The following is a 13,133-nucleotide window of genomic DNA, read 5'->3' as shown; positions in this document are numbered from 1 at the left end:
TCAAGATTATGTTTACTGAGTATTCGTCCTGATTTTCTGCAACACTGTTTACAGGGAGGATATACAAGATTGGCAATTTATTTAGCATTTGTTTGTGTTTTAGGGGAAGTTATACAACGTTGTGACAATCACTTGTTATCCCTTTACAATGCATTTCCCCATCACTTTCCTTACTGCAAAAAGTCCATGTCTTTTTTATGTGCCAAAGTCAAATCCACTTTGCTGATATGCAAGTAAATTCCACCCACTCTATAGCAATAGTCTGGAAGCTTCCTCAGTATCCTACTCTATGGGTGCTTATTCCAAAAGTAAGTCCTTTATTAAGCCTGCAACCCAATAAACAAAAAAATCCCCTATGTATCTACCTTCCATACCCATGCTGGTTTGCTGCCTCCTTAACACTTCTGGGTCATCATTTGAAGCCAAGCAGGCTCACTTTGTATTCCCAAGTCTTTTCATTCTTCTCCAGATGTGACAGTCAAAACACACTCAGAACATCCAAAGATTAGAAACCATAACAACTTATCTGGCCCCACAAAATCACATGCCAAAACTTTTGTTTACGCAGAATTAGAGGTGGAAAAGATACTTGGTATCTGCAATGAATAATATTATCATGTTCAAACTGCAGTTCTATGTAATTATAAGGGCGGGGGACTCAAAATCCTGTAAAATATGAAGGCAAGCCTCAAAAGGAAATCCTTTTTAAACTGTATGACAATTTTTCACTAGTTCTATCACTGCACAATTCATTAGTTGCACAGCTAATCAGCAGGAGCCATGTATTTTGATTAACTCATCATGATGTACCAGTTATATAAACAGGAAATGGCAATAGATTACATCACTGTGGAGGATTACTTTTAATTCCAGAATTCTTGCAAAATTCAGCTTTCAAAATACAGATAACACACTACACACTATGTGGTCTTGGCTAAGGGTTGTTCATGTGTTCCCAATCACATCCAAATTTTAAGAGGTGTAGTAATCAAGACTGCATTTTTATCCAAAGTGAAGGAAGCAATTATTTGCCCTTCTTCAGTGACAATCCCAAGCAGATTTGCAAATGCTGCCTATGCTTGAATGGTTGCAGACTGATTAGACCAGCCTTCCATCCTCCATTTTATTTTAGATGCAACTCCATCAGGCTCCAACAGTATGCTTGTGAAGACTGCAGTTGATGGGAATTATAGTCCAAAACATCTGAAGGGAACCAAGTTGGGCAAAGCTAGAATAGACAGAGAGCATTAGCCTAATAAATGCAATTCATCGAAGAAATTTTATTGATTTATTTCATAAAATGTATGGTATACACTGCTTGGCATATAATACCGGTCCTGAAAGACCTACATTGGCTCCCAGTATGTTTCCGAGCACAATTCAAAGTGTTGGTGCTGACCTTTAAAGCCCTAAACGGTCCAGTATACCTGAAGGAGCGTTTCCACCCCATCGTTCTGCCTGGACACTGAGGTCCAGCGCCGAGGGCCTTCTGGCGGTTCCCTCACTGAGAGAAGCAAAGCTACAGGGAACCAGGCAGAGGGCCTTCTCGGTAGTGGTGCCCGCCCTGTGGAATGCCCTCCCATCAAATGTCAAAGAGATAAACAACTACCTGACATTTAGAAAAACATCTGAAGGCAGCCCTGTTTAGGGAAGTTTTTAAAGTGTGACATTTTAATGTATTTTAATCTTTGTTGGAAGCTGCCCAGAGTGGCTGGAGAAACTGTAAAACAACAACCTCAAAGCAATTGACAAAAGATACAAGGAAAATCAAGAAAAAAATTACAACCCTACTTTAAAAGATTCAAAGGTTAAAATACTAAAAGAGATTAAGATTGCCCCAACTTTCTAAGCATCTGGAGAGACTGTTTGATATGGTTATTGAATCCGCAGTCACCATCCAACCATGCAGCTGTCATCATTTCACCCTAATCCCTCCCAAGAATCCGGCCATTTTATTTGCATTAAGTTTAAACTCCTTTCTCTCCTCCTGCCCCAGTTCAGCACCATATCACCTACTATTTGTTATCTTATGTCTTTATCCTTCAGATCTGTTATGCATACCTGCTTATATGCTGCACACTGCTACAACTCTCTGGATCCTTCAATTTAATCTCCCTATCTTGTCTCTTAGCCGCTCCTTTATCATGGTGCCACCTTCATGTTACAGATGAAAATGACAGGAGGTCAGCACCAGAGACCAGACTCTCTGAATGCCATACTGAATTTTAAACTGGCAACTTGATTGTGTTCCTATAGAAACACAACTTAGCTTTTGAAAAGAAAAGAAAAATACGCAGAGATATCTGCTATATGAAATCCTAACAGTATGGCCACTTTCAAGAAAGTTCCTTTGAAAGAGTCAAATGCATACCATAAAATAGTTATTTTACCAGGTGTGTGGGGTTTTTTGGACAGAGAAATCTCTCTTTCAATCATCCTCTCCCATATATATATATGAATGATATGGAGTTGTGAAGTCTGCTGTCTCCAATGCAAGTGATCTCATTTAAATACATATGCCTTTGCCTTGCATTGTGCGAGCAGCCGTGGAGTCCCCGTCCCTGCAAAGCCTGGCTGTCTAGGGTATATGAATAAATGGACACCACAACGGTCTGGGATTAAAAGGCCACAACTTTATTGATTTCAGAGGTAGGTAAATCTTTGGCATAGGCACTGGGCATGTATCCCCCTCAGCCTCCTAGTGGGGGGTCTTAGGCGTGCCAGGGTCTGTTTGGGGGAAGAAGGGGCCATTGCAAAACACAGGTTTACACAGATGGCCTGACCCTCAGCGCTCTATGGTAGGCTTCCCCAAACTAAGGCCTGCGGGCCGCATGCTTATTTATGCAGCCCCCGCCAACCCCCGCCACCTGCTGCTGCCGCCCGCTCTTACTGACGCAGCGCGGCTGCCCACATCCAGGTCACTAGGAGCATTGGAAATAGCTTGTGCGCATGCGCAAGTGTCATTTCTGGGGCAATTACAGGTTGGATGAGCACAGGAAATAGCTTGCGAGCATGCGTCATTTCCAGCGCACTTCCAGGTCGGAGAAGGCCCGTGTGCATGCGCACAAGCTATTTTCGGAGCTCGTCCAACCCGGAGGATAGCGTGTGCACATGCGTATGGGTGTGCGTTCCCCCACTCTCCGGCCCGCCACGCAATCGGTGCAGCGGGCAACAGCCCAAAGCCAGTTAAGTTTGGGGACCCCTGCTCTATGGCCTTGTAGCCACCTGCTTCTTGCTCTATGGACAGAGATTTCAAGACACCTCTAACGAGGTACCCTGTAAACGCCACCGCTGGAAGGGGGGGGGGGGTGAGTCACCACTTCACCCTCAGAGGTTAAGAGATAGAATAAGGATTCTGCCCAAGGCCTAACCTGCCAAAACTAGTGCTACAGTGAAGACAAAACCTGCAGCACAAGGAAAATTCCTTCCCGGTTCCGAATATAGCAACCATCCGAAGACTATAGCAAAGCCCACTAAGCTGGAAAGAAAAAGGGGGTTAAAAGAAAAACAGCAATGCCTGAGGGGAGACTCCCCAACCCCCCACCACCACCACAGATAGGCTGATTTGAATGGTGGGCTTGGCGGAGGCCTCCGTAGTGACCAGGGAGGAGCGGCAATGGCCACTTGTTAAATGGCTCTGCAGGGAGAGGAGGCGCTGTGGTGGGTCGCAACCGCCAATCACCGTGGAGAGAGATAAGCGGCCATTCTCACTATGTCATATGTGTATCTCCACACATTTGGAAAAGCTGTACTCTCATTTGCATCTCCTTCTTTTGGTTGGAATTAGAGGCAGAAAACATTAATAGGATTCTCACATAAGGTAATTAGAACTCTGGACAAAGGCTTTTATAAGCATTCTGGATGTATTGGGGGGAATTAAAGGGCTGGGCAGATTTTCAAACTATGCCCCACTCTCAGCTCACAGTCCTTCTTTTCTTTCCTTTGGTTTTGCTATAAGTTTTTGACCAGCTTAAAGGTATGCAAATATGATAATGTATTGTCTAGCTTGTCCCTGAAATGAAAGTGTGTTTTTCTGTGTGTGCGTGTTCCCTCCTTCATGCATTTTCAGTGTTTTCTGCAGATCCTCAAAGCACTAGCGGTGATTGCTTTAGGGATGTTGAAAAGTTTACAGTGAAATAAACACACTGACTATCCAACCTAATCAGGATTTTATTGGCTCACAGGCCTTTTACAATCCTGGCAGAGTGTGGCAAAAAGGAAGAAGGGCAGCAGTTCAAAACACAATACATTTAAAAGCAATGCAGCATGTGAGTTTTATTTATGACCTTCTGATCCCAGGAAAAGCATGCAGTACGGATGCTGTGTGGTTTAGCAGTCATCTCATGGGGTGAGGAAGCCAGAAAAACTCTGCATTGGCTCTAATGAAGCCAGAAAGTATCTGAAAGAAAGCTGCCAAGTTAATCAAGGTAGGTGGCCTGGGCAGTAGAAAATATTTTAAATAGAAAGACATGAAGAAACAAGAGGAGTGGAAGAAAGCCATGGTGTCTGAGGACAGAGGCAAGGTTATAAAGGCTTTGTGCCCTCAAAATTACTAATTTGCTGTTTTTTAATACTTGTTTATGCTACCTTTGAAGAAAAAAGTGTCCCCAGGACTCTTCGCAGATACTAAAACAAAAATTTCAAAATGAATGAGCAAAATAATTTGAAACAAATTCCAATCAGGTAGCCAATTATGACTCAACCCAAGAGAAAGAAATGCATCACCAAGAAAAACAGAAAACAGATTTACATAAAATCTGCATGTGTTAATTTATATAAATGCAAATTTAGACATAATTGTTGTAATTTAAATATAAATATCATACCCCTCACCATAGTGGGGATGTCTAACCTGGGTGACCTGAGCTGTACTCATTCTGTTGGAGTTGGGACTAGAGTGTTCTTCAAACAGATAGCCCTTCAAATAGAGGACTGGGCTCTGTAAAGTAGAGCACAGGGCCAGTCTCAAGTGGGAACAAATCAAAAACATATTTCCATTTGATTCCAATTCTCAAAGTACAGAAGTAAGAAACCATTTTATGCATCTATTTTATGTTTTAAAGAGAACAAAGATAAACATAAGCAAACCTCTGAAGGGAATGCAGTTTACAGCTTTAAGAGCCACCGCTGAAAAGGCCCTGCTCCAAATGGAAACCAATTTTGGTTCTCAGATAGTTGACACATGGAGCAACATTTTTGGATCATAAGGAACGAGAGATTAATTTGGTGAATTCTTACCTTAGTATCTTAAGTGGGATGGAAGTAATCTCCCAGAACAAACTGGAAACAATCATGCTAAACCCTGCAAATGAGTTTGTTGTCTCATTTACCTTCACTTCTTTACATTTTAAAATCCTAATGAGTTTGTATAGAGCAGGAATGCAGAATTATAGAGCGGTAACCTTCCCCACAAAAATGGCCCATGAGAAATAAATCAATAATAAACACACTCATAGATAGTAAGCCCCATTGATTTTGATGGGACCTATGTCTGCATCCTATGCTTAGGATTGCACTGTACAGGGGCAAATAACCTATAACACCTATCTTCACAGCCCAGAAACATCCTAATGTATTCAGACATTCCAAAAACTATGATATTTTTTACAAAGGCACTCTCAAGGAACTACAAGCCAGGACAGGGCCGTTTTGAAAATTCTTCTTCAGCTGAAATAAATTGAATATATATTCATCAGGGACCGTCATTAATTAACATGAAAATAATATATTAAAAAGCAATCTAAAGATTTACAAGCATATATACAAGAATGTACAATACAATCTTACCGGATAGTCTTAGAGTCAACGTGTACTGGTAGTTTCACGTTAAATGACGGAGAGTTAGTATGTAATATTTAAAGCAGAGATTGGGTGTGTTCTAATAAAGATTTAAAGAGACAGTGGTACAGATTCTATTTTAAGGTTACAGTAAGGACTATAGCAAATGACAAAAAGGGAGTAAAATCCTGATAGTTATTTAGACCTGGGGGGGGGGGACAGTATTGAAAAGATGGATGAATCTAGTTTCTTGTTGTAGCAGAAGTTTGTCAGTGTTCTTGCGATGAAAGCGATCTGGAGATAGCTTCCAAATTACAAATAACAAAGTCTTCTTCTGTGTCCTGGCTTATAAACTTCACCTGGTGTATAAACCTCAAGAAATAAATCTATCCAAAGAGACTTTTTGAAAAATTTGAATCATTTGAACCATTAATCCAGCACTATTTTACCTCTGCGGCCAGAGTTCTTGCCCTCCTACAAATTTTCTGTGTGTGCTCCAGTCTTCTGTGTGTGCTCCAACTTCTTTAGTTATTGTCATTTTTAATGGCAGGCACCAAACCCCTTAGGAAACAGAGAGGATGCCAGTGGCAACTTCAGCTTCCCTTACAAATAAAACAAGAGCACAATCAAATCTAAAGTGACATCACAAGAACCATCCAGATAATTTCCCTTTCAGACGTTTTAGTAAAGGGCTGCAATAAAGACAATAATTATCTGAGAGTAGGAAATGGAGCAGACATAACCCATCTTTCATTCCAGTCTGAAGGCTGCAATTTCGTGGTTGTATTCTGCTCCTAATGCCATGCATTGACTATTAGCAGATTTCCTTTGCAGACTGGATAGAAGTGGATGTGTTTCAAAGAGGCTTCAGGAATGTCCCGTATTTCTGGTAGCAATTTTTAGAAGCCTGCTCTTTTGAGTGACTGGCCTTTGAATGTCTTTTAAACAAGACCTGTCAAACAATCTGTGTTAGATCAGTTAAGTGAGTTATAGGGCTGAATGGAATGGTTGGAGACAGACTGCTTGCCCAGAGCCCTTGATCCAGTGCAAGCAATTCAATATCCTACTCAATATTTGGTAGTTGTTGTTGTTTAGTCGTTTAGTCGTGTCCGACTCTCCGTGACCCCCATGGACCATAGCACGCCAGGCACTCCTGTCTTCCACTGCCTCCCGCAGTTTGGTCAAACTCATGTTCGTAGCTTCGAGAACACTGTCCAACCATCTCGTCCTCTGTCGTCCCCTTCTCCTAGTGCCCTCCATCTTTCCCAACATCAAGGTCTTTTCCAAGGATTCTTCTCTTCTCATGAGGTGGCCAAAGTATTGGAGCCTCAGCTTCACGATCTGTCCTTCCAAGAGTCTCCTCCAGCACCATAATTCAAAAGCATCAATTCTTCGTCGATCAGCCTTCTTTATGGTCCAGCTCTCACTTCCATACATCACTACTGGGAAAACCATAGCTTTAACTATACGGACCTTTGTAGGCAAGGTGATGTCTCTGCTTTTTAAGATGCTGTCTAGGTTTGTCATTGCTTTTCTCCCAAGAAGCAGGCGTCTTTTAATTTTGTGACTGCTGTCACCATCTGCAGTGATCAAGGAGCCCAAGAAAGTAAAATCTCTCACTGCCTCCATTTCTTCCCCTTCTATTTGCCAGGAGGTGATGGGACCAGTGGCCATGATCTTGGTTTTTTTTTACGTTGAGCTTCAGACCATATTTTGCGCTCTCCTCTTTCACCCTCATTAAAAGGTTCTTTAATTCCTCCTCACTTTCTGCCATCAAGGTTGTGTCATCTGCATATCTGAGGTTGTTGATATTTCTTCCGGCAATCTTAATTCCGGCTTGGGATTCATCTAGTCCCTTCATGGATCACTGCCTTGTCGTGGCGAAGGGGCTTAAATAACTTAGAGAAGTTATGTTTTGACCAAACGTGATCCACCTGGAGAAGGAATTGGCAAGCCACTCCAGTATCCCTGCCAAGAAAACTCTATGGACAAAGACAATATTTGGTAGAGGCATCTTCAAATATGAGTGCTTTTTACACATATTTATACACTGACTACATCTTGTCAAGTGGACCAGATATAAAGCGGTTACACAAAGAATCCTGGCGTGTGATCCCGCACTGAACAGATCACTTCTATTGCACAAGTACAACACACTTCTCCTGGCTTGGCACAGCAGAGATCATTGACAGTTTTCACCAGCATTCCATATACCGTAGATCTGAACAACAGCTGCAACACCTTGCAATTTCATGCTTACATTGAACCCCAAAGGAATGTCTCCAGAGACCTGACAAGTACCTGTGGGATTTTATGGCTTTTTTTGGACAGTCCTATGCATGAAGTAGGAATGGGAAATAAATTTGATTTGGTTCACATTTAAAGGCGAACCTACCTAATTTGCATGTTCTGAAACAAGAAGCCAACTGACACACAACTATCGTTCAAAATTCACACTTCTCCAACTATTGCAACTCAGATCTCCAGCCAACAGAAGCAGCCAAGATGCTATGGTATAGTCTCCCAATCCCGTCCTCTGAAACAAATCTTGCAGGTAGAAGTCGTATAAACCACTGAGCCTCTTGGGCTTCCCGAGTGAAGGTCGGCGGTTCAAATCCGCACAACGGTGTGTCCCAGCTTCTACCAACCTAGCAATTTGAAAGCATACCAATGAAAGTAGATAAAAAGGTACCGCTGCAGCAGGGAAGTAAACAGTGTTTCAGTGCACTCTGGCACGCATAATGGTCCTCTGTATGCCAGTGGCTTTAATTTGCTGAAATGAGCTCCACCTCTGCCACTGAGCTGCTGTGATGTTTTGGAACGTTCATAAACATTCTAATGCTTGGTGTCATCAATAAGCTATCAACACAAAGGGCCTAGGAATAAAAGGTATTATGTTCTATGGACAGGAAGGTAAGAATGTCTGGGTGTGTTGAATTTCAAAGGTGAGCTATCATTTCTTAGGAGTGTTTTATGCATCAATTTCTGGTGACTGCATTGTTATAGGAAAGCATACTTCTTACTGCTGTGAAAGATGAGAAAAGCTGAGTTAAGAATACAACTTTCAGTGAATTTTCACAGCTTTCTACTTATTATTCTCTTTACCAAGGTACAGTAAAGGCTGCAATATTAAACAGTGGGTACATGGCAGTGGCAGAGAAATACAACATCCCATCCCTTTGACTACACAGAGTAGTCAAAGGGGCTTTTATGGGACTTGTTAGCATCCATGACACAATTTCTTTATTTGTATTATTATTTTCTATAGTCAGTTGCACAAAATCAAATTAGAAGAAGCAGTGTCTTTAACTAATCATCGATTCCTATGGTGCCCTCATTGGCTATCTAAAACCCACACAGAAGACACTGGCAGCTCTTTGATACATAATTGATATAGCTATTGAAGATCATAAGCAATATAAGGGATTCCCCCCCCCCAAAGTTTTAGGCTTATATGTAGCCAAGGTTCTCTCCCGTATTGAATTTCTTCCTAAGCTGTGATCCTCCTAAGCTGTGATCCATTCAAGCTGCCCTTTTCATACAGCTGAAAGCAGATTTGATTAATATGATTTGTCTGTGTGTGTATGTGAAAATATGAGGCGATTAAGGAGTGGTGATGTGGGGAACACATGCCCTTTCTCAACATGACATTCTCTAGCATTATACAGAAGACTGTAGGGTCCTCCAATCTTTATAGTTTTCTACTTGCTGCATCTGAAGTGGGGGGGAGGATCTATTACCGGGGGGGGATTCATTTTTTTTTATTTCTTATTACTGTTCCACTATTGTGTCCAGGTCAACAAATCCACAGCTGCCTATCGATTTCACTCAGTAACAGGACAGGAAAGGCCAGGTTTCAAGGAACCGTTTGCAGATTGGCTTTCCTTTGTGTGAGAAGCTTTCTTGTGAGGACACCTTAGGAAAAAAAATTAAGATTGCACAGATGTCCTCTGTGCTCAGTGAAGCAAAATACCCAGTCAATAAATTTACAGCCTGGCACTTCTGGTAACCAGCTTGTCTCCATATACTACCAGTCATGGAAACAATCTTCAGAAAAAACTGATGGTGTGGTGGGAAATGGTTCAATAGTGTTTTCATGTAGTTCACTGACCTTTTATGCAGCTTGTAATTAGAATGAACGTATGGATATGGAGGCCCACATCACAGGAAACAGGACGGAAGCCAGATTTCAAATTATTTATCCTCCAAACTATGGTGGGCTAGAGATAAGTCCCATTCTTAATTTTCTCATTTGTGCAAACCACTGCATCGTAATTGACAATATGGAGTTTGTGTGAGCTGTTCAAAATCAAGCATGCCCACAGAGAGACAAGAAGTAATTTTCTTAATCAACTTTTGTGTATGTCCACATTTGATACCATCTAGTAAAAATATCCATCTAAAGACATAAATAGAGCCTTGCAGGATCAGGTCAAAGACCCATCTAATCCAACATCCTTTTCTCATAATGGCAAACTAGATGCCTACAGCATTCTTCCCACTTGTGATTCCCTAACAACTGGTATTCAGAGGCATATTGCCTCTGACAACAGAGGTAGAACTTAGCCATCATGGTGGGTAGCCACTGATAGCCTTGTTCTCCCTCAATTTGCCTCATCCTCTTTTGGCCAACACTACACATCTAGTGGGAGAAAACTCCATAGCTTAATTATATGCAGTGTGAAGAAGTACTTTATTTTGTCTGCTCTAAATGGAAGTGTAATGATCTCTGAGGACCAAACTTGTGGTGCTGTTGGTGCATCCATGTGTTGCATCAAACCGCCCCAGTCACAGTGAGATGTAGATTATTTATTTATTTATTTATTTACAAATATTATTGTCCTATCCAGGCAGGGAGACCCATTTCTCTTTTAACTACTAGCGATTCTAGCATAGTGTAGGAAGCTGCCCTATAGATATACACTAAGGGATATTTGCAATACTACAGTCATACCTCGGTTTGCGACCGCAATCCATTTCGCGGAGCTGGTCGCTCCACGAATCGGTCGCTCCCCAATGCACACTTCTGCACATGCACGAAGCGTCGATAGAGCACTTCTGCGCACACGCACGCTGCGCAGATCGCTTGTGCACGCTGCGCAGGTCGCTTCTGCGCATCCGAGTGCCGCGGAACCCGGATGTAAACACTTCCAGGTCCACGGTGGTCGGAAACCAAAGCAGTCGCAAACGGAGGCGGTCGCAAACCGAGGTTTGACTGTACTGCAATAAAAACATTGTTTAGAATCATTTAAATGTGTTGTTGGGGGAAGCAGGGATTATTTGTTTGCTTTCGTTCTCGTTTTCATTACAAATTTTGTGTTTTTTATCTTGTATTTGTGAACCGCCCTAAGATCTACGGAGCATACAAAACAAACAAACAAATAAATAATATTCTAATCGTCATATCAATAAATTTTAACTTACATAATTTTAACACGGCACTGTTTGTAGCTCAAGCTGGCTTTTGCATGCCATGTTCAGAGAATGAGAAATCTATGAATGTGGCTTATTAAGCAACGTGTAGCCTTAGAATGCAGTTCAATAAAAATCCACTCAACAGATTTAATAATGAGCATAAAGCAATGTGTTTATGACAGACACTGGGCACATTCAGACAAAACACTGGCTGTTATCAATGGTTATTGCACAACCTCTGTGCTAGTGCACACAACCCAAGCACTCCCGATTTGTTCTTCCCTTCCTCCCAGCCAGGAAACAAACCATGAAGTGGCTGGCTGGCTTGTGTTACATCTGAACATGGTTTATTTTTCTGCTGGGAAAAGGGGAGGAGCAATACTTTGATTCCTAAACATGGTTTGTTTGAGAGAAACAAACCATGAGTGCTGCTTCAGTTTTAATACAGTGATACCTTGGTTTACAACCATAATCCATTCCGGAGGTCCGGTTGTAAACCAAAACAGATTGTAACCCAAGGCCTCAAAAAAAGGGGGGGGTTGTAATAATAAAAAAATGGGTTGTAATCCAAGAAAGGGAAACACACTTCAGGGTTTGACATGGTTGTAATCCAAAACGGTTGCAAACCAAGGTACCACTGTACTTAGACAGTCACTAGTTTCGCCACTCAGTAGGAAGGAAGGAGCAAAGGAGGAATTTGCAGATTGTGCATCCTAATTATGGTGATTAGGTCCAAATGCAGCTAAAGTTACCGTCATTATTTTGACCACAGGAGATAAGGACTAATATTTGTAACCATGTAACTGCTATCACAGACTTTCAAAGATTATATATATTAAGAAATATATTTTAAAATCAACTATTATTCATATGGAACTACTGTATTGGTATTAATTTCAGCATGAGAGATTCTATACTTTGTTATATATCCTCTTCATTTTCGATGGAAGAAAAGGCATGATATGATGCCACCTTCTGGATGAAATGAGAAGGAAAAACTGATTTCCCCCCTGCATCATCATCTGATTTTAAACCTGGAATCTAGATTTAGCCAGATAAATATGTGAAATTTTGCCTCTTGTCATTTAAAATAGTATTTTGATAGATTTGTTAATGTGGACATGCATACAAAAAGTGTAATTATGATAATACTAGGTTTTTTAATAGACTGCATTATTGCTAGCTATGATCTTTTAATTAAATGATATAGCAAAATACGTTCTTCATAAACTTTTTTTTCCTGTTTCAAAGCCTTAACAATAATTCCTATAAATTCCAGAGTGATTACTGAGTATCAGTTCCACATTTCTACTTAGACAACATAAAATATAACTTTCTTCTGAATTCTCTCTCAAAATGTGCTAGAGTAGAAGGGCATGTGTGGGGTTTTTTGGGGGGGCATACATGTGTATTTAATGCAGCCAGCACCAACATACCACATACGTGCTGTGTGACTGCCATGTGGAGCACCTTCCAATGCAAATTGAGAAGACCTGCCCCTTATATCATCTGCATTGCAAGAAGATTAGGAGAACGTACAATTTCCGTGGAAGAACATAGACCCAGAAGAACTGGCCATTTGTAGCTTTAAGGGACAGGACCCATTCTTCCTTGATTAACTAACTTCTAAACACTCAGATTTCCCAACTGATAAGGTTTTCTGGACAGAATCACTAGATCATAGCTACCAAGTTATCCCTTTTTTTAAGGGATTTTCCCTTATGCTGAATAGGCTTCCTCGTGAGAAAAGGGAAAACTTGGCAGCTATGCACTAGATTCAAGATCAAAGCTTGCTTTACTTTGCCCTGCAAAAACTATCAAGCAAACTACAATGAATCAGAATGATAGATTTAAAAAAGAATATCACACTACATGCGTGGATTGGATTACAAATGGCAGGATGTCTATGTGATCAACAACTCCCCCCCCCTCCTCAGTGG

Source organism: Zootoca vivipara, chromosome 12 (genome assembly GCF_963506605.1).
Source record: "Zootoca vivipara chromosome 12, rZooViv1.1, whole genome shotgun sequence".
In the NCBI taxonomy this organism is placed as follows: Eukaryota; Metazoa; Chordata; class Lepidosauria; order Squamata; family Lacertidae; genus Zootoca; species Zootoca vivipara.
The sequence above is the reverse complement of the archived record's forward strand: the minus strand, read 5'-3'. Positions refer to the sequence as shown.